This window comes from Orycteropus afer, unplaced genomic scaffold (assembly GCF_000298275.1).
Source record: "Orycteropus afer afer isolate SDZICR_OR568_19922 unplaced genomic scaffold, OryAfe1.0 scaffold00057, whole genome shotgun sequence".
Classification (NCBI taxonomy): domain Eukaryota; kingdom Metazoa; phylum Chordata; class Mammalia; order Tubulidentata; family Orycteropodidae; genus Orycteropus; species Orycteropus afer.
In genome coordinates, this window is record NW_006921644.1 from 6497581 (window position 1) to 6517546 (window position 19966).

Consider the following 19966-nt stretch of genomic DNA (forward strand, 5'->3'; position numbering starts at 1 on the left):
GTAAAAGACTAAGAAGCTCTGGCTATGGTTCTGAATTTGACACAAACTTCTGTTGTACCACTATTTAATGAAGGTTTGACTCAGCCACAGATATTTATTGAGCCCCATCTAGGTGTCAGGTGCTGTGAGAGATGCCAGGATTCAGCAGGGAATAATAGGACAGCAGCTATGCCTTCAGAGAGCTCACCGCCAGGGGAGTAACACAGCCAGGCAGAGAGTGATAAGGTGAACTGGGCTGTTGAGGTGTTGACAGTTCAGAGGTGGACTTTCTGCCTTCCGTAGGGGAGACTGGATTCCCAGCCAGCGCTCTTCCTGTGCAGGCACCGCCCATCTGTCAGTGCGGGCTCATGTTGCCATGGTGCTGAATAGTTTTCCGCAGAGCTTCTGGACTAAGATGGAGCAGGAAGAAAGGCCTGGGGGTTTCCTTTGGGAAGTCAGCCAAAGAAAACCCTGTACAGGCATGCCTTGTTTTATTGTGTCACTGCATCGTGCTTCACGGATACTGCACTTCGTGCAGACTGGAGGTTTGTGACAACCCTGTGTTGAACAAGTCTGTCAGCACCATTTTTCCAACAGCACGCACTCATTTTGTCTCTGTGTCATGTTTTGGTCATTCTCACAATGTTTCAAACTTTTTCATAATACTCTCACACACTTAATAGACTACAGTATATTGTGAACATAAGTTTTATATGCAGTGGGAAACCAAAATATTTGTGTGACTCACTTTATGGTGATTTCATTTTATTGCAGTGGTCTGGAACTGAACCTGCAGTATCTCTGAGGGCTGCCTGTAGGTCACATTGGTTTGATCTGCACCAGTCATGGGACAGTACCAGACCAGGCCATGTTTTGTTCTCTTGTGCATGGTGCTGTTCTGAGTCAGGGAAGATTCCAGATTCCACGACAGCTAACAACAACAAATTCAAGAGACAAGGGGACGGGTAGCGAGGGCTTGGTCGATCGTTTCTGTAAGTTGTAAAACTTGCCTCACAGTAAGGAGTGCAAAGCTCTGTTAAGAGTTCTTTATTCTTTCTTGGGTCTGGGGCTGGGTTTTCTACCTACCATGTTTCTCCCTAAACATGGCCTGGAATATCTGTAGCAAGCAGTCTAGAGCCCGTGGGAACTGTCAAAACTGGGATTGGAACATAAATATGAGATGACAGGCAGCTCCATGCACTGTTATTCAACTTCACAGCTAGAATTTTTAAAAGCAAATTATCATGTAAAAATATTCTTGTTATGTTAAACTGAAAATGAAAATAACTTATTTATTTGCTTAGATCAAATCATTGGAAGCAGAGTTAGGCTGTAGTTTTTTTTCCCCTGCCAAATGCTTTGATGCATTACTTTAACCAAACAGTTTAAATATGAATATTAGTTAAGATGCTGCAACCACAGTGGGATTGTCGGTCTCCAAAGGATTATATCCTTTCAAATGGGTCAATGAATAGAGATTTAAACTAGGAGTCAGAGGTTTTAATGCTTCTGGAATTCAACCAAGAGAATAATTTCTTTCAGACAGTGCAGGTGAGCGATAGGTGATTGATAAATGGGCTGATTTATGGGAACTTAGCCACCCCCTTTACGTGCTGTATTTTCAGAAGGATGTGTGGGTGTTATCAGGGTCCGGAATGCACCTTGATGACCACCAGATGTCACTATTGAGTCAGAGAAGCACAGCCAGAGGGGCTGAGTTCTTTTCCAGGGAGAACGTTTAGGAAAACTCCACCTGGCCAAACAGCTCATTTTTTATTTTAAATATCTGCCAAGCTCAGGAACCCAGAGCAAGCTTAACTGAAGTCAGGAGAGCACTTTTAGAGTGTGGAGGAAAATTAGGGCAGTAGCCACAAAATGCAGCATTTGCTCTTTCTGCATTGTGTTGATTCTTCCTGTCACTCAGTCACTCCTGCATGCCTGGTCTCTCCCCATTCTGAACCCAGAACTAGCAGTCAATGCACTGAATTGGCAAGACTTGCAAAGGTGCAGAATGTCAGAGCTGGAAGGGCTCCCACATGTTACTGAGCATGGTCCCTCAACTCAAGTGCAGGGGCACCGAGAGGGGAATGAGTTGCCCACAGTCATCATTAGCTCAGGGCAGAGAATCTCTCATAAGGTTGGTGACTGAGGGCATAGAGGATAGTGGTTCTCAAATTCTGGTCCCCAGACCAGCAGTATCAGCATCACCTGGGAACTTGCTAGCAAAGCAAATGCTTGAATCCTATCCATGTCCACTGCCTGGATCAGAAACGCCAAGCCCTGTTAGAGATTCTCATTTCAGCAAAGCTGAGGATGACTGATAAGAGGAGTCAGGGGCTAAGTCTTTCCTAGTTCTTTGTGCTACAAGTATCTTTCCAGGTTCTGGGCTCTTGAGAGTCTGGGGATCTCACAGCTTCTTTCCAGAGCTTGAGTTCATCTGGGTGTCTGCTGGCATGAGTGTCTCTCACCTAGATTTATCTATGTGGAGTAGAGGTGGAAGGACACCAGCACCCAGCTGTTGAATGTAGTTCACTTGCATGCTCCTGGTTGCTAGTTCTAGCCAGGGACAGCCGGAGCCTCAGTCTCCTCTTTCTATGTCCACAACAGAGTTGTTTCCTATTGTCTTTGACTTTTCTTTCTCTGTTACTGGAGAGAGAATATAATGGTACCAAGCATCTACTATGTGCATGGTGCTTCCTCATGTTCATGGGGGTCCTCATAACATACCCTGGAGAAGGGGGTCTGATCAGCATGACAGTTTCTATGGGAGGAAATGCCCAAAGTCACATTTGTGAGTGAATGTATGGACATGAAGATCCAAGGGCTGCTAACTCACTTATGTGGGGCTTTCCTTCCCTACCATGCTGTTTGCATTTTAAATGGGCCTTGCAGCCCTAAGAGGGTACCAGGTAAAAAGTTTGTATTTCCCTGCCAGGATCTGAAGAGGGAGATTTCTAAGGAGTACCAGTCACCCTTGAGTCAACTCTGACTCTTGGTGGCCCCTGTGTGTCAGAGTAGAGCTGTGCTTCACAGGGTTTTTAGTGGCTGATGTTTCAGAAGCAAATCACCAGGTCTTTCTTTCAGGTGCCTGTGGGTGGACTTGACTCTCCAACCTTTTGATAAACAGCAGAGTGAGTCAACCATTTGTACCACCCAGGGCCTCCTTCTAAAGGGTAGAGGAGGTAAGGGCTGCCTGTCATCTCCCGCAGACTGTCCTTTCAAGGTCTGTCCTATTCTCTATGCTTTGAAAAGGGTTAGGTTCTGAGTTGGGTTTTGCAGCAGAAGAAATATTATAGCGCTTCAGCCATCACTTCATGGTGTCATTTTCCAGATATGTTCAGGACTGCTTGCCCCGCTTTACCGTGTGTTCTTTTAGGGTTTCACCTCAAGTTAGTTTCATTGAGTATTTCCTCTTCTGGATGAGGTTAAGGAATTTTGGTGGTATAGTGGGTAAGCCATTTGGTTGTTAACCCCAAAGTCAGCGGTTTAAACCCACCAGCTGCTCTGTGGGAGGAAGACGAGGCAGTTTACTTCTGTAAAGATTTACAGCCTTGGAAACCCAGTGGGGGTCGCTATGAGTTGGAATTGACTTGATAGCAGTGAGTGGTGGTGTAGATGAAGTTAGAATGGCTGCTTTGTCATTTCTGGCATCCTCCTGATTCCCCTTGCTTGTATGTGGGTAAAGAGCCCCTGTTTATGTCATTTTGCTACTCTAGTTCTTTGAAAAGGCCTGGTGCAAACCATGATTTAGCACATTCTAGGACAGTACTCCACTGCCCATCTGTCAGTTCATTGTACTGTGGTGGCTTGCATGTTGCTACGATGCTGAAAGCTATGCCAACAGTGTTTCAAATACCAGAGGATCTGCTTCAGCAGAATGTCCAGACGAAGACAGACTAGGAAGAAAGGCCTGGCTATCTACTTAGGATAATTAGCCAGTGAAAACCCCATGGATCAACAGAATATTGACTAATACAGTGCTGGAAGATGAGCCTCCTAGGCTGGAAGGCACTCACAGTACACAGTGGCCACAACAATGAATTTGAGCATAGAATGATAGTGAGGATGGTGAAGGACCAGGCATCAGCCCAGTGCCTCACAACAACAAAAACAACAGGTTGGTACTATTTAACTACTCTCATGAATTAGGTTGGGCAATCCTACTTCCGTAGTGATACTGCCTCAGAAACCCAAGGAGGGGTCGCTATGAGTCGGGGCCGACTCGACAGCATATAACAACAACAACAACAACAACATTATTTATTTTAATTTTAGGTGTTCACTCAACTTAACTTATCAGTGTGCTAAATTCTGAGAGAACTGAGCATTCACAAGAACACTGTTCTCCTTTCCTTTTTATTATTTTGTTGTTATGTGCCATTGAGTCGGCCCCCGACTCATAGCGACCCCTCCTTGGGTTGCCAAGGCAGTATCACTATGGAAGTAGATTGCCCAACCTTCCTTCCTATTGTTAGTTATCCTTTAAGCATGGGTTTTGGAGTCAAGCAGCTTGGGTTCAGATCTCAGCTTTCCTTCTTACTGACTGGAGAAACTTGGTTATTTTACTTCACCTCTCTGAGCCTCAGCCAAACTGAGCCAGACTCAGGATCAAAGAGATTCAGACAGCTGGGCCACCAGTCCTGGTTCTTCCCCAGAGTCACTTTGTCATGGGCGACACAAGCAGGGTGGCCTCATGTCTTCCCCAGGAAGCTGGCACCTGAGATGCTTTAGGCAGTGTCCCGGACGTTGCCAGGGTGTGTAACCAGTGTAGGAATGCTGCCTCTTCCATGAGAGGCTCTTCCTGGGTCTGTCTAGCCCATTCCTCTTTAATTCTCCAGCATGGATCCCATCAAACGCCCTTGTCCTTCTACTCCTCTCTCTGCCCATCTCTCTCCCCTGCAGTTTGTTGGACATGGAACACTGGTGGGCAGAGAAAGCAGTTGCTGGACTTGTGACACCTCTAGTTTGTGTGGTGCCTGCCTTCAAGTGGAGTCGTGACAGAGTCAACCTGGAAAGACTCAAAGACTCCTCATATTCTGAGGTCCTTGCAGTGGGAAAGTACTGCTCTCTAAAATTCCACATTGGGTCTTTCTGTCTTTCTCACTAGCCTGTGTGTTTACTGAGTTAGGGACCATTTCTGACTCCATCTCTCTATTCCCCATTCTGAGCAGAGCACTAGATGCTTAATAAGTACTGGCTGAATGGCTGGCTGACTGATGAAAAGACTCGGGTTCTAGACCCAGCCTGTTTGATCTTGGCTAAGTCACTCTCCATGTTTTCATTTGCAAGAGGCTGATCATTATCCTGGGTCTTAGGTTGGACTCTACAGGAGTAAATTAAGTGCATTGAGGAAGTGCTCCCAGGGAAGAGCAGTAGGGAAGGGGAGGAGGGGGAGCAAGAGTGTGATCACAGGCCAAGTCTTGTGGCAGGTAGTGCAGCTGGATCCCGCAGGGGAGCTTTGCAGTGTGAGTTATGCCCGATCGTTGTGCCACTCTGAAGCAAGAGGGTGGGGCTTTTTGTACTCTGCACCATCAGTGACTGGTTAAGGACTGGGGATGTGCAGTGTAGTAAATTACTTTGTGTGGCTTTTCTACCCATAAGTCTTTGTAAACTCCAAGGTGGGATTTGCTATGAGCAACTGAGGAGCTCCTGATTGCTGAAGTTGTCCACCTGGACTATTTCTGTTGGGAGTGGCGCAAAACAATGTTCTGGGAGGTGCCCACTCTCTCTCAGGTGCTTAGAGTTCTGATGCTATGATTAGCTAGTTTGACCACCCTGCTGGGCTCAAAAGGAGGCCTCTTAGAGGCAGAACTCTCTCAGACTGCTGGTTGAGGAAGATGTGCTGCTGAAAGAGACATGCACCCCGGAAAGAGACATGTGCTGCTGGGAAAGAGGCGCAAGAGACACACATTGCTGAGTGAGACACCGAGGGACCAGCATTGCTGGGAAAGAGACTGTGAGAGACTGTTGGCTGAGGGACAGTGGGCTGGGAGAGAGACTGAGCATTTTTCCTGAGCTTGAATTGTAGCCTGGTGCTTCCCTAATAAACTCCATAATCTGTGAGTTCTGTGTGGCCATTGCAGCAAATTATCGAACCCAGGAGAGAGGTGGTGGTGCTTTGGGAGGAACGGTTGGTGAAAGGGCTGGAGGGAGGCAGCATGTCTGGCCCTGCAGTAATAGGCCTTGGGTTACTGCTGGTAATCCTGCCTTCACCTTGTAGGGTTAGAGAAGGTCAGAACATGTGGCCTCCTTGCCGTTTTTGCAGGATGGAATGGGGGAGTGTAAATTCCCAGACACTTCCGGGTTTTCCTCACCCAGCTGGGCGAAGTGGTCTCCAGTAGCCCAAGGACAATCCTCTGAAAGAGAGCTACAAGTTGGAAATAGAAGTACACCAAAGTCAGAGGGCACAGCAGAAAGAGTAGAAGGGATCCAGTGGCCTGAAATGCTATCCACATATCTGCATTTCCCAGGAGTTACTGGTATCAGATGAGAAAATATACTTGTGAAAACGGTTTGAAATCATGATATTCCATTGCAAAGTAAATTATGGTTTTATATGCAATACACTTAAAAAAATTTAAAAAAAGCATTATGCATCTAACCCAAAAAAAGAATGTTCATGTTAATCGCACATTCTGGTTCATAAAGAGTTACTCTTAGATAAAATTTCATGTCCTTTGAGAACTGGTAATCCAATGCCAGTTTTCAAAGAATTGTAATTTAAATTAACTACAGGCAAGACAATTTAATCTCTGTTTGATGCTTCAGAAGGCATTTCCTGATTTTGTAGGGCCTCAGGGTTGGGATGATCATTGCACAGTAGACATTCAGAACTGCAGTGAGCAGAGCGGGTGAGGAAAGGGGGCATGGCGTCTTCAGGGTTGGGATGATCATTGCACAGTAGACATTCGGAACCGCAGTGAGCAGAGCGGGTGAGGAAAGGGGGCATGGTGTCTTCTCTCCGCTTTGGTAGGGGACAGGTTCTGGTGTTGCTCTGTTTACAAAGGGGCAAACATTGCAGCACTGACAATTTTTGGGGCCTACAGCTTTGATTTTCCATTATAATTTGGCTGAGATGGGCCAAGACAGGGACTCTTACCTGGCTTAATTAGGTAATCTCAACTATAAAGAAATAGACTTTGTGACATGGTTAAACAGAATTTTGCTTGACTCTTTCTTATAGTGACTCAAATAAAATTTGGGTGGCAGCCATATGCTCACATACACACTGCCTCCTATGTCACACGGTGATTATGTTTGTACTGCCATTTTAATTGACATTTTACATTGTTTGGGAACAGTGCATTTAACCTTGGACTGGGGTGGCCAAGGTGAGGTTTTTGCTTACCCTTGCCCTCCAGTGGTCTTATCCATTGCCAACTTTGGCCATAGTTATTCAAAACCCCTCATCCTCCTGCTACTGTTCTTTCTGAAGTTATCTTATGGGTGAATTTTGATCCTGCCACATCTCCTGTATTGCAATAGGCATGTGTGGGGATGCAAGAGAAAGGTAGATAGATAGCTGCCATGGAGTCAACTCCAAATTGTGGTAACTTGTATATACAAGAATGAAACATTGCCTGCTCCTGCATCATCACTGGAACATTTGAGTCCATAAATGTGGGCATCGTGCCACCCTTCCTATCGAGGGTCTCCATCACCCCCACTGACCCTCTACTTTGCCAAACACGATGTCCTCCTCCAGCTATTAACTCCTCCTGATGACGTGTTCGAAGGTTGGTGGTTCAAATCCACCAGCCGCTCCATGGAAGGAAGATGGGGGCAATCTCCTTCTGTAAAGATACCCATAGGGGATCACTATGAGTTGGAATTGACTCTATGGCAGTGGGTTTTTTTTTTTTTTTTAATGACATGTTTAAAGTAAGAGTCAGATAATGTTCAGTTGTGATCCATAAGGTTTGCATTGAATTTTGAGAAGTAGATCTGCAGGCCATTCTTCCTAGTCTGTCTTAGTCTGCAAGCTCTGCTGAAACCCGTCCACCATGGATGACCCTCTTGGTATTTGAAATACTGATGACATAGCTTCCAACATCACAGCAACACATAAATTACCACAGTCTGACAAACTGACAGGTGGGTGGAGGAAGAAAAATATAAGACCCCTAAAACTGCAGAACTTGTGAAGGGAATAGAGAAATTTTATCTGGGATCATTTAAGAAGGGGCAGTAGAGAAGGGAAAAGAAGAAGGAAGACCAAACTTGGCCTATTTACATTTCATGAAGACCTGGAATACAGCTGTAGAAAGTATTCTAAGATTTCTTGAGCTTTTGTGACTACCAATTTTTGTTGTTTTCATTATTCTCTTCTGCTCTCCTTTCCTTATCATGAGTGGCTGCAACCAGTTGGTAAAACATATATATACTTTCAATTACTCATGTGGCATTGGTTGCATACTTTCTGTGTGCCAGGTACTGTGCTGGGTTCTGAAGCTATAAAGATAACCCAGACATGTCCCTGTCTTCAAGGAGCTCAGAGTTGAGAGGGTAGTCAGATACATCGACACCCAAGGACAGTACCCTTGACCATCAGAGAAAAGGGTCAAGCACCATGAGAGCACAGAGGAGGGAGCCCGATGGAAGAATTATACAGCAATCCTGTGTGCACAGACCAAGCCTGGGGGCAGGGAGCAACTGGGGGAGGAATAGGTGACTCCTAAAGGCACCTGGAAAACATTGCAAAGACAGAAACATGGGTTTGGCTGCTGCTTACAAAAACCAGTATACCTCCTCACAGAAAAGCCCTGGTGGGATCATGTGGCTTCAAGGGGCTGTTTGGGATAGGCTCCAATTGCTATTTGAGATGAACCCCAGCCAGGCTGACAGGAAGGAAGGCAGGCAATCATTAGACCTAGAACATGAACATACTAATACCAAAGTCAAACCAGTTGCTAGGAAATGGACTCTGACTCATGGTGACCCCATGTGTGTCAGAGCAGAGCTGTGCTCCGCAGGGTTTTCAGGGGCTGGGTTTTCAGAAGTAGATCACCAGGCACCCGAGGGTCCCCTGGGTGGACTTGAACTTCTAACATTTTGGTGAATGGCTGAAATGCTATTAACCGTTCACACTACCTAGGGACTCCATGAACACGCTAATCGCTCAGTCAGTGTTGTTCTTTCCTGATGGAACCCCTACTACATTCCCAGTGATGTGCCTGGGTGCTACTCTCTTCTTCGCTCCAACCCCCTGGCTACAGTGGACTTGACCTTTATAAAATCTGCTGTAGTCTTGGCAGGGAAGGACATCTTTGGCCCTCAGTGCCGGCAGGGTTTGATGGGTTAGCAAGTGAGAGGCAGCAGCCGGACATGCTCCAGTCCCAAATGCAGTGGCTTGAAAATACCTTCAAAAGTGGAGCAGAGTCCAGCAAGGAGAGAGGATGCCTTTCAAATGAGTAAATGTGGTTCCAAGCCCACAGTGTTTCTGCCACCACCAAGCATGCTTCAAGATAATGAAGTTCCCCATCAGCTGTGTACAAATCACATTTCTGTAAATCGGATCCTACTTCCCCTATGATTTACACTTTCATTTAAGTGCTGATTTATCATCATTTCTTCCCTTGGCAACCATCCTTACGACTTGCCTCTTAGTTCTAGCCTCCCTGGCAGATAATTAATGAGCTCTTAATACGGCTTATGGGCACCGGAGGGAACACACTATTTAAAGACTCCTTTTAGGGAAATTTTTTTTTTTTGTAAAGTGAAGAAACCTTTTGTCATGCAAAAAAATCACATACATTTGGCAAATATTGCCCTTCTGAACTTGTGGACTGTTCAAAGACAGACCAAGAAGTCTGCTTGAAGTAGGCCACACTGATCTGGGTGGTGAGCTACATGGCAGTCCCTGAAAGGACTCAGGATGGGAAACAGGGTCTTATTAAAACTTTTTATTAACTAATTGATAGTTTTTCATTTGCTCCTTTATTCAACAAATTCTTGTTGAACAATTATGTGTGCTAGCCCCCTGCTTGGCATGGGAATATAATGGTGAGCACAGTACACTTGGGCCTTGTCCTTATGGAGTTCACAGTCAGCTGGGGAGACAGATAATGAGCACATAATTACACAAATAATTAGTTCACCACACTTTTGATAAATGCTGCCAAGGGACCAATGAGAGAGGCTAATGAGGCCTGAGCTCATTTGAGAAAAGGAGAGTGGTCAGGGATGGGGTAGTTAAGCTGAGCTCCAAAGATGGATTAGAAAGAACCAGAGAGAGAAGAGCACTCCAGACAGAGAACAGAGTGTGCAAAGGCCCTGAGGAGAGAGAGCGCTCAGCACATTTTTTTTTTTTTTTAGTAATTGTCATTTGGCTGAAATTTTATAGAGCAAATTCATTTTCCATACAACAGTTCATACATATTTTGTTTCATGACATTGATTGCAATCCCCATAATGTGATAGTTCTTTTTCCACTTCTGTCTGGTTAACTCTTCCCTGTGTCCTTCTTTCCTGTGCATTCCTGACCTCTGAGCCATCTCCCTGTGCAAATACTGCCCTTCTGATCTCCCGTGGTTGATTATTCTAAGGAGTGTACCTACCTGGTGTAAATGTTCACCTTATACACCTGTACATTGTTTGGCTGGAGCCCATGGGAATGAGTTCAATTCCAGGCCTGAAGGATGACTAGGGGCCTGAGTCTCAGTGGTTTCACCGGTCTCTATCAGACCAGTCAGCCTGGTCTTTTTTTAAGATTTTGAGTTTTGTTCCACATTTTTCTCCAACTCTATAAAGGATCTCCTATTTTTATCCTTTTCTGAGTGGTTGACAGTGGTGACCAGGTACCATTTAGTTCTTCTGGTCTCAGGGTCATGTAAGCTGAGGTTCACGTGGTCCACTAGTCCTTGGGACTAATTGTTTCCATGTGTCTTTGGTTTTATTCATTCTTCTTGAGAACTCAGCACTTGGTGAAGGATGTTGACTAGGGCAGAGTGATAAAGATAGAGAGTGGCCGAAGATGGGCCTGTGAGGCAAGTGCAGATCCAATACTGACAGTTCCAGTGGGCTAAATGGTTTTAATTGTTCCTAAGAGCAATGGATACATTATTGACAGGCAGGGAAGTACCTTTTAGAGTGTGAATATTGTACCTTTTAGGGAGTGAATGTACCTTTTAGAGAGTGAATTTTGGCAGTGATGTGGGGACTAGATTAGGATGTGTGTGTGTGTGTGTGTGTGTGTGTGTGTGTCAGGGAGCTCGGAAAACTTTTGGAGCCATCTCATTGGCCAGGGGAGAAGAGGAGGTGGTGTGAGGTGAGGATTTTCATCAAGCCCAGCATCCAGAAGACCTGGGCATGGGATGTCAGGTTTGACACAACTCATTTCACAGAAGAGCAAAGACGTTCCAGTGGTTCAGGAGGAGTTTGTGATTGGATGCTCCATGGAACATCCACCAAGATAGACATCCTGATAGTGTGGGCTGTGCTTCACCCCTGGCAGTCCTGGCCTCCTCAGGAGGGCACAGACAGCCCCCCCACCTGCCTGCTCTGTAGGTCCCACCACCAGGGAGGGGCTTTCCTCAAGAGCTCTGACTTAGAGTTGGGTTCAGGACTGATGGTTGCTGCAAGTGGGGTTGATATGGAAAACCTGGACACAATGTCCAGTATTCAGGGGATCTCTAAGTGTCAGGGTCCCCAGAGCTGATCCTGATGCCCCATCCATCAGACTCTGGCCTGGAGTTCCCAATTGTCAGTGGGCAAGTAGTCCCTGGGAGAGAAAGTTCTTCAAAAGGCAGGTTCTTCGGTCTGAAGTCTGCATTTCTTAAGAGGTCAGACACACACACACACACCTCCCCCACCTCCTAGTGTCTAATTATGGTCTTAAAATCACACCCTGAGGATTGTTCCTCCAGGAACTCTGGTTTACCTGAGCTCTGCAAATCATGTTCTTATTCCAAGCAGTCACTGATACTTACGAGATCAGAAGACTGGATGGGATTCTTGAACTGGGGCCAGCTTGGGTGCTTAGAATGAACCTTCCTACAATTCCTAACTTAGAATCATCCAGAGGGTTTGCAACCACGGCTGTTATTCTCCAGAGATTCTGATTCAATTGTGATGGGAGGCCTGGGAGCTTGTGGCTTTGGCAAGTGCCAAGGTGGTCCTAATGATCAGTCAGGCTGCAGTGGCAGCTTCCCTCCTTGGGGTCCACAGAGGCCCAGGTGTCTTAGAAGACACTCTCTCCCTCCCCACACCTACTCCAGGTTTCAAAGAAACTTCTAGATCTGCACCAGAACATGCTCTGATGGGCAGTCCCATGTGGCAGGTGGTGATTAGCTCTGTTGGGGATGTGATATTGCATTTCTTTGTGTGGAGAATTCTCCTGGAGTCTGGGTGGGATCTGACGTGTCTGCTTGGCTTTCCAGGAGGGCCAAGGGAAGAACACTGTGGAGGCAGTCTTCCTGCACACAGATCACCTACTGAAAATCTTTGCCACCATCGAGGACATCCCGACGCTAGCAACAGCAGATTTGGTAAGTGAATGGAGTTCCAAAGCTTTGTAGATCCAGAAGGTCTGCATTTGCTCAGCGTCTGTGGTCACTGGCTAAATCAAGGCAGCTCCTTGGATGGGCTTTTGGGGACAAGGGAGAAGCTCCTTATTCTTGAGTTCCTGGGGACAAGAGCCAGTGGTCTCTAGAAAGGGACCTACTTGAGGCATCCGTACTTACTCCCCATCACCCAGTCTTACTCTCTAGGTCCCCTCCAGAGCTGTGTAGAAAAGTTTTGGGGAACTAGGAGGTCCCTAGAATTCAAAGGAGTTGAATTTTGTTCTTGAATCTTGAATTAAGCTCTAAGATAGTGGCTTTACTTTTTAATAAACCCAAAAAGTTTTTTTTTTTTTTTTTAAAGTTTGTTTCCTCCCACCCCCTTGCAGGCTAACTGAGTCAGAATCTTTGGAGTGGGGAGAGGGGAGCAGATGGAAATATTTTTACAAGCTTTCCTGATGGTACTGCCCCCATGGGCTGGATGTCTGGCCAACTTGTGTCATCAGGAGGGATGGAGGCCATCTTGGATATCTGGGTGTCTGGGTTTCAGAGGTGGCAGGTGCAGTGTTTGGGGTTCAGGGATGGGTAGAGCCTTAAAATGGGCTTGTCTGGGTTCTGAGGATTTTGCCAAAGGACACACTGACACTTGCTTGTTCACTTCATCTACTTTGCTGAACACAGCTGCAGGGCTGTCTTCACACGTGATCCTGGGGGAAGTGGATGGTGACCCTGCCTTAGCTTGGATCCCAGCGTAGTGGACTTTGCTCTGCCTCTGCTCCTCCTATCTGGTCCCTCCAGCCTGGGATTCTGACGTTAATGGGTCCGTTAAGCATCTGGGCAGCCCTAGGTGGGGAGTCTGGAGTCGTGAAGTTTCCTGGGGCTGAGAGGTCACAGCTCCCACTGCTGTGGGGTGGCTTACAGCCCCAAGCTGGGAAGGCATTGTGGCTGCTACCATGTCCTGTCTGTGAGGCAGGGGGAGAGATGCTGAGTGACTCTGGAGGCCATGAAGTGACCATGGCCTGCTGGCCAAGAAGGGTCCTTTGACTTCAATGTAGTCACACATCTGGGGGTTATGTGTGGGTAGACAGGGGGACTTTGCTCATGGGGGCCTGGAGGGCAGGCATTGATTGCACTGGGGACACTGTAAAAGTTGAGCCCCTCTTTGCTTTTGGGATGAACAGACTGATCTTTGTGATGGCTGTAGCAGTGGGAAGGGAGATTGATAGGGGCTTAGGGTCCCTTACTCCACCACAGTTATAGACTGAGCTGAACTGGGACTAGGAGAAGGAATCAGGTCAGGCATGGGTGATCATGACTTCTGAACCATTCTCATTATTGATAACTCCGAGGCTAGCTTAATGCTGGGGTGGCTTCTTGGTGTCCAAGGATGGAAAATCCAATCTTGATCGGTGTCCTGCCTTAGGGATTGGCACAGCAGAACATAATTCTAATAAAGATTAAAAGGCGGTGTGTTGACAGGTGGCCTTGTGTTTGTATGGGGAGCTTTCTGAAAAGCCCAGATATTAAAAGGGCATATCAACAGCAGAAAAAATGACAAAGGATGAAAAACAACTGTATCCAACGTACAAGATAGCCCTGAGCTTGAAGAGCTGTGCTGGCTGCTGTGTATTGGATACTGGCTTTGCATCACACTCCTAAGCCCCTGGCTTAGGTTTCCTCATGTAATAAAGTCATCCCCCCTTATCCATGGTTTCACTTTCCGTGGTTTCAGTGTTCCATGGCCAACTGCAGTCTGAAAATATTAAATCGTGCACCATTCTGAGTAGCAGGATGAAATCTCCTGCCACCCTCAGGCTTGGAGACGGCTTCCTCCTCCTCCTCCTCCTCCTCCTCCGCTGAGTGCAAGCCTGGAAAATACAGTTGAGTAAGCAGCTGCACCCTACCACACTAGCATCGGATGGGTTAACGCTGCCGGCCTGGGGCACCCTGGGTACCTGTCCTATATATGTACAGGAACTCACATAGTATATATAGAGCTCGATGCTGCTTGTGGTTTCAGGTACCCTCTGGGGGTCTCAGAATGTGTCCTCTGGGCGGGGAGACTATTGTGCTCACAACAACCCCCTGACGGAGATGCAACAACTTCTGTGACAACAACGGAAAGGGCAGTTCCCAGAGGTTACAGAGACTTTGCCAAGTGCCTTAGACTTGTCTTAGTTCTGGATGCTGTCTGTCTGAATTCAGGGTGTTGGCAGGGCTGTGCGCCCTCACTCTCCCTCCCCACCTCTCTGCTCCTGGGGAAGAGCCTTCTTTGTCTCTTTCAGCTTTCTGGTGGCTCCAGGGAACTCTGGTGGCTTACTGCCTAAGGCTAAACAGAAGGCTGGTGGTTCAAAGCCACCGGCCCCTCCATGGAAGGAAGACTAGGCAATCTACTTCTGTAGATTTACCACCTCGGAAACCCAGTGGGCGTCGTGCTGAGTTGAAATTGACTCAATGGTAGTGAGTTTCGTTTGGTTTGTTTGGCAGCTCCGAGTGTGATTTGGCCTTTTTGTCTGTAGATGGGTCCTAACATCCTGTCTTCTCCTGTGTGTGACTATCATGTCTGCTCTCCCTTTTATATAACACCACTTAGAAGGGATTAGGACTAGGACCCACCCCACTCTAGTATGACCTTGTTTGACTTTAAATTATAGTGAGAGAAAAGCCTTATTTCCAAGCAGGTTCATGTTCCTGTGAATGTGAACTTAGTCACCATACCTTTTATGGGGACACAGTGCAGTCTGTAACTCCAAGGTCATGGGGTTGCTCCATGGCAGAGCTGAGCCACAAACCGGGGTGGGTCTGAATCTAGAGTTTTGAGCTTATAACCATCTCGTGCCATCTAAAACCTAAAAGAGCTGAAGCTTGACAAACACCTAAAAACAACTACAAAGAGCCCCACTTCCAGGTGGAGTGAAAAAAGGAAGAACAAGGATAGTACTGCTTGGGGAGATTTTAATAGATGACAGAAAAAGCAGAATAACTTGATTCCTGTTTGAATCCTCACTGTCTGCCAGAGAGGATGATCTTGCCCTGGGAAAAATACAATAAAAGGGAGGGAACTGGGGCCCAGTGTAGGTGTGAAGGCAGGAAGCCAGCACCAGGTCACTGAAGTGAGCTCAGGTCCCTAAGCTTAGATGGGATTCACCTTGCACATCTGTTTGAAATTTCAAGCATAAAGTCTATGGTGCTGGATGTCCAGGAGATACAGCGATGCTACTTTTGAACCCCCCCACCTGCCACTTCTTTTCTCTGGTATCTGCTTGTTCTCAAAAGATTTATGACAATAGGATCTTCCTTCTCCAGATTTATTCCTTGAGAACTTTTGGCACAGGAAGCATGTGTCACACATGTTACTAATTGAATTATGTCACCCAGAAAGATATGTTGAATTCCTAACCCCTGGTACCTTGTCTGAAAATACCATCTTTGCAAATGTAATCACTTTACATGAGGTCGTGCTGAAGTAGGGTGGGTCCTAATTCAGTCAGAGTGGTGTTCTTATAAAAGAGGAGAAGAGACACAGAGAGATAGATGGAGGGAAGGTGGCGATGTGATGATGAAGTTCTGATGCAGCTGTAAACCAAGGAGCTCCTAATGCTACCAGAAGCCAGGAGAGACAAGGAAGGATCCTCCCCTAGAGTCTTTGGAGAGAATATTGTCCTGCTGACACCTGAGTTCAGACTACCAGCCTCCAGAACTGTGAGACAATAAATTTCTATTGTCAAAAGCCAGCCAGTCTGTGGTGCTTTGTTGCAGCAGTCCTAGGAAATGAATACCCTGCCTATGTAGCTACTTTTTTAACAAGCTTACTGTTGAAATGCCCCTTTCCCCTTGTTCTTTTTAAATGTGAGCACTGCACTGAAATAATGCCACATAACAAACAACTGCAAACACATGTTCATTGCTCAAGTGTCTGGAACCAGGTGTTGGCTGGCCAGGTGGTTCTGCTGATCTTGGCTAGGCTCATTCACATGTCTAGAGGCAACTGGGGTTGACTATGAAGTCTAGCTTTGGGGGGCAGTTGAGGGGACCTGCTCCTCTTCACTGGCTAGTCCCAGTTTCTTCTCAGGGTGGTGTCAGAGGTGCAAGTGCGTAAGCAGAAACAACAAGACCTTGAGGGTCGCCTCGGAGCTAGCACAGGACACTTCTGATGCATTCTGTTGGCCAAGGGAAGTCACAAGCTGGGTCCAGACTCCAGTGGTGGAGAGAGAGACTCAGCCTCTTTAGTAAGAAGAACTTGAAAGTCACATGGCAAGGGCCACAAGTGCATGTGGCTTCCCACTGGAACCTGCTGTGTGTTGATGGTTGCTTTGGAGCTCTGAGGCTAAACAGGCAGTCATGACCCTGCATTCGAGGGTCTTCTAGTTTAGTGAGTCCAGTACCATGGATGCTGGTCACTCCAGTTTTTGCCTAATGTGTGGATTCAAGTGTGTTCTTGATCCATGCTGGTCTTATCCTTTCAATGAGGGCCTGCTGCTCATTTAGCTCCTTACGAATGACTTTAGCAAATAATTCTCTAAAGTGGAGGAGAAGAAAAACCCTCTGAAATTTGTCCCAGTAAACAATCCAACTCAGCAGTTGCTGGTGGTGTTATTGTCCTCAGGACTGCCAGAGGAGGGAGAGATTCTTTGGTGTGTATGAGTAGGTGGGGAGGGTGAAGGTGAGATAGGGAGAGTATCAGTGCCTTGGTCCCCTAGGGATGCCTGACAAAATAGCGCAAAGTGGGTGGGTTTCAGAACAGAAATGTGCTGTCTCTGAGTTCTGGAGCTCAAAGTCCAAATTAGATTCCCAACCGTGTCAATTCCTTCTGTGGGTCTCTCTCCTAGTTTCTGATGACTTCTGGCAACCTTTGACATTCCTTTGCTGCTTCTAGATGCATCTGCCTCCATCTTCACAAGGTGTCTTCCCCTGCATGTGTGACTCTGTGCCTGCTCTCCCCTTCGTAAGATACCACGCAGAAGGGATTGGGTTTAGGACCCACCTTTTCCAATATGACCTCACTAACATAACCCAAGAAACCCCATTTCCAAGCACGGTCACATTTATAGGTAAGGGGGTTAGGGTTTCAACATAGATTTGTGGGGGACACAGTTGAACCCATAACAACTACGAGTATGTAGGCAAAGATACTAAATCAGATCTCTTACTTCCCCCAAGGATAGATCGCCTGGTGAATCCCACTATCAGTTCTCCTGTGTTATTTCTTGATTGAGACACACTTACTGGCAGTCTTTCGTCAAACTCTGCAAGAGCAGCACCCCTATCTGTTCACTTCTCTTGGAACACCAAATGCTTCACATAGAGCCACATGGTAGTAATTCTTTAAATATTTATTTGTTGACTAGAAAAAGGAGGAGTGACTGAAGTCTGAATGTAGACAGATCTTGAAGATTTCCAAAGAGGAAGAAAGTTACCTTAGAAATAGTCAGCCAGTGAATTTGACATTGGTGAATGTACAATTCCAGACTGAATTACTAAATGGATGGCTTGTGGGAAAAAGAGGCTGGGATTGCTGGGAGCCAGCATGGGTTCACTAAGAACAGGTCATGTCTAACCAACTGTAATTCCTTTAGTGACTAGATTGTTGTACCGTTGCAGCCACCTGAAGGCATGATGCTCAGCCAGGAATCTGGCAAAATATTTTATAAAACTCCCATGGCCAAAGAGGGGAAACATGGATCGAATGAGTTAACAGACTGATTTATAACTGAATGTGTAACTCTCTATAAGGGTTTTCCATGAATGTCCATTTTTTTTGAGGGAGGAAGAGCGGTTTCTCCACCAGCATACTGTGGAACTCTGTTCTGCTTATCTTGTTTGCGTTTATCAACGTCAGGGATGCAGTTGTAGTAGACAGCCCTATTAAATTTTCAAATGATTTAAAGCTGGGAGGAAGGAGCTTTATATGTTGGATGATCGAGTCAAGAGTTCTCATGATGCTGCCAGACTGAAATGATGGGCTGAACCTAAAAAATGAATTTGAATAGGAGTAAACGTGCAGCCTAGAATGGACATTGAGGAGTACGTGGCTGTGGGATGGCAGAGCTGCAGCTTAACAGTGCACAGCCAGTTAGAGCCAGTTCTGTGACATGGTGGATAAAAAGCTGTATGCCTAAGCTGTGTCAATACAAGCGTAGTGCTAAGATCAAGGGAGATTATAGTTCCCCCCTCTCCTGAATTTATTAGACCACAGCCATTCAATAAAACATTTATTAAGTACTTCTGTGTATGCAAGTCTTAGCCAGGTACCTGTTAAATAAATTTGTGTGAGTTACAAGGAATTCCTATCTCCTGGGCATCCAGCAAGTGTTCTATAAATGCAGAATTCACAGTATGGGCCAAGCCGTATTTATAGCCTGTGGGGTCAACTTCACTCTTTCTCTTTATTCTAATCCCCAAATCTCTTACTACAAGTAAATGGGCTTATTTTATTTCAATTTTCTTCTTTTATTAATCGACATTCTCTTAGGACTCCGAGTCTACCTTTGGTAATCTTTTTTTTTTTTCTTTTTAAATCTCTTTGAATAAGCCATCATCTTCTCCCACTGCAGAGAGCTACTTCTGTGTTTCTGCGGGAGACCACCAGAGCAGCTCCAAATTACCCCATTCCTAGGGCTCTGAGCTTTAGAGGACAAGAGAGAGTCTCTTGGTGCTCATATGGGAGGGGAAATGCTGATTGGCTCAGCTTAGGTCATGTGGCCATTTTTGAACTGGGCATTTCTGTGTAGTGGTGTTTATGCTGTGGGATTTGCGCACTGAAGATGGATGTGTGACTAACAATTTTGGTCCCATCTAAAGCACATGGGATGAATTTCCCACAGGAAGAAGCAGGGATTCTATAACCAAAAAATGAAGGAAGTATGCTAGGGAGACAAAGATAGCTGCTGTCTTTGTAAACTACTCTTTTCTGGAAATGGCTAGAGTCGGGGTAGGAGGAGGGAGAAGAATGACAACAGAGGGGTCCTTTCCTCTCCAAGTGCATTAACCAGCTCCTGAGTCAAGAGAAAGAGAGGATGGGATTCATTTTGATCAGGCATCATTTTTTAAGACCAGAGCAGGGGAGGGCTTTGTTTCCAGACTGAGATTGAGTGCTGCCATGTTTTTCCATTTGAGGCTGGCACTAGTACTTTCCACCTGTCTTTCTCTGTTGCTTGGGTGTCTGAAGGGGCATCCCGGGGAAGGCTGAAGCCTTCAGGTGAACTAACTTAATGAGCAGTGTGATCATGCCCTGGTATTTTGCTCACGTCCTGTATCTGTTCTGTCCATGGTCCAGAGAGAGAGGAGAAGATAAACTCATTTTCAGCTCAGCTCTGTTTCTGTGTCCCTGCCCACCATGGCTGATCATTTCAAAGGTTCCTATGGAACTGGGAAAGAGGGGCCTCTAGCCTCAATTCTCCTTGGCTGCTTGACAAGCTGGCAGAGATGCTGTGGGGCTGTGTCCTCCTGCGAACCGAGGGAAGGTGAATGCCTGGTCCTAGAGGCAGAGC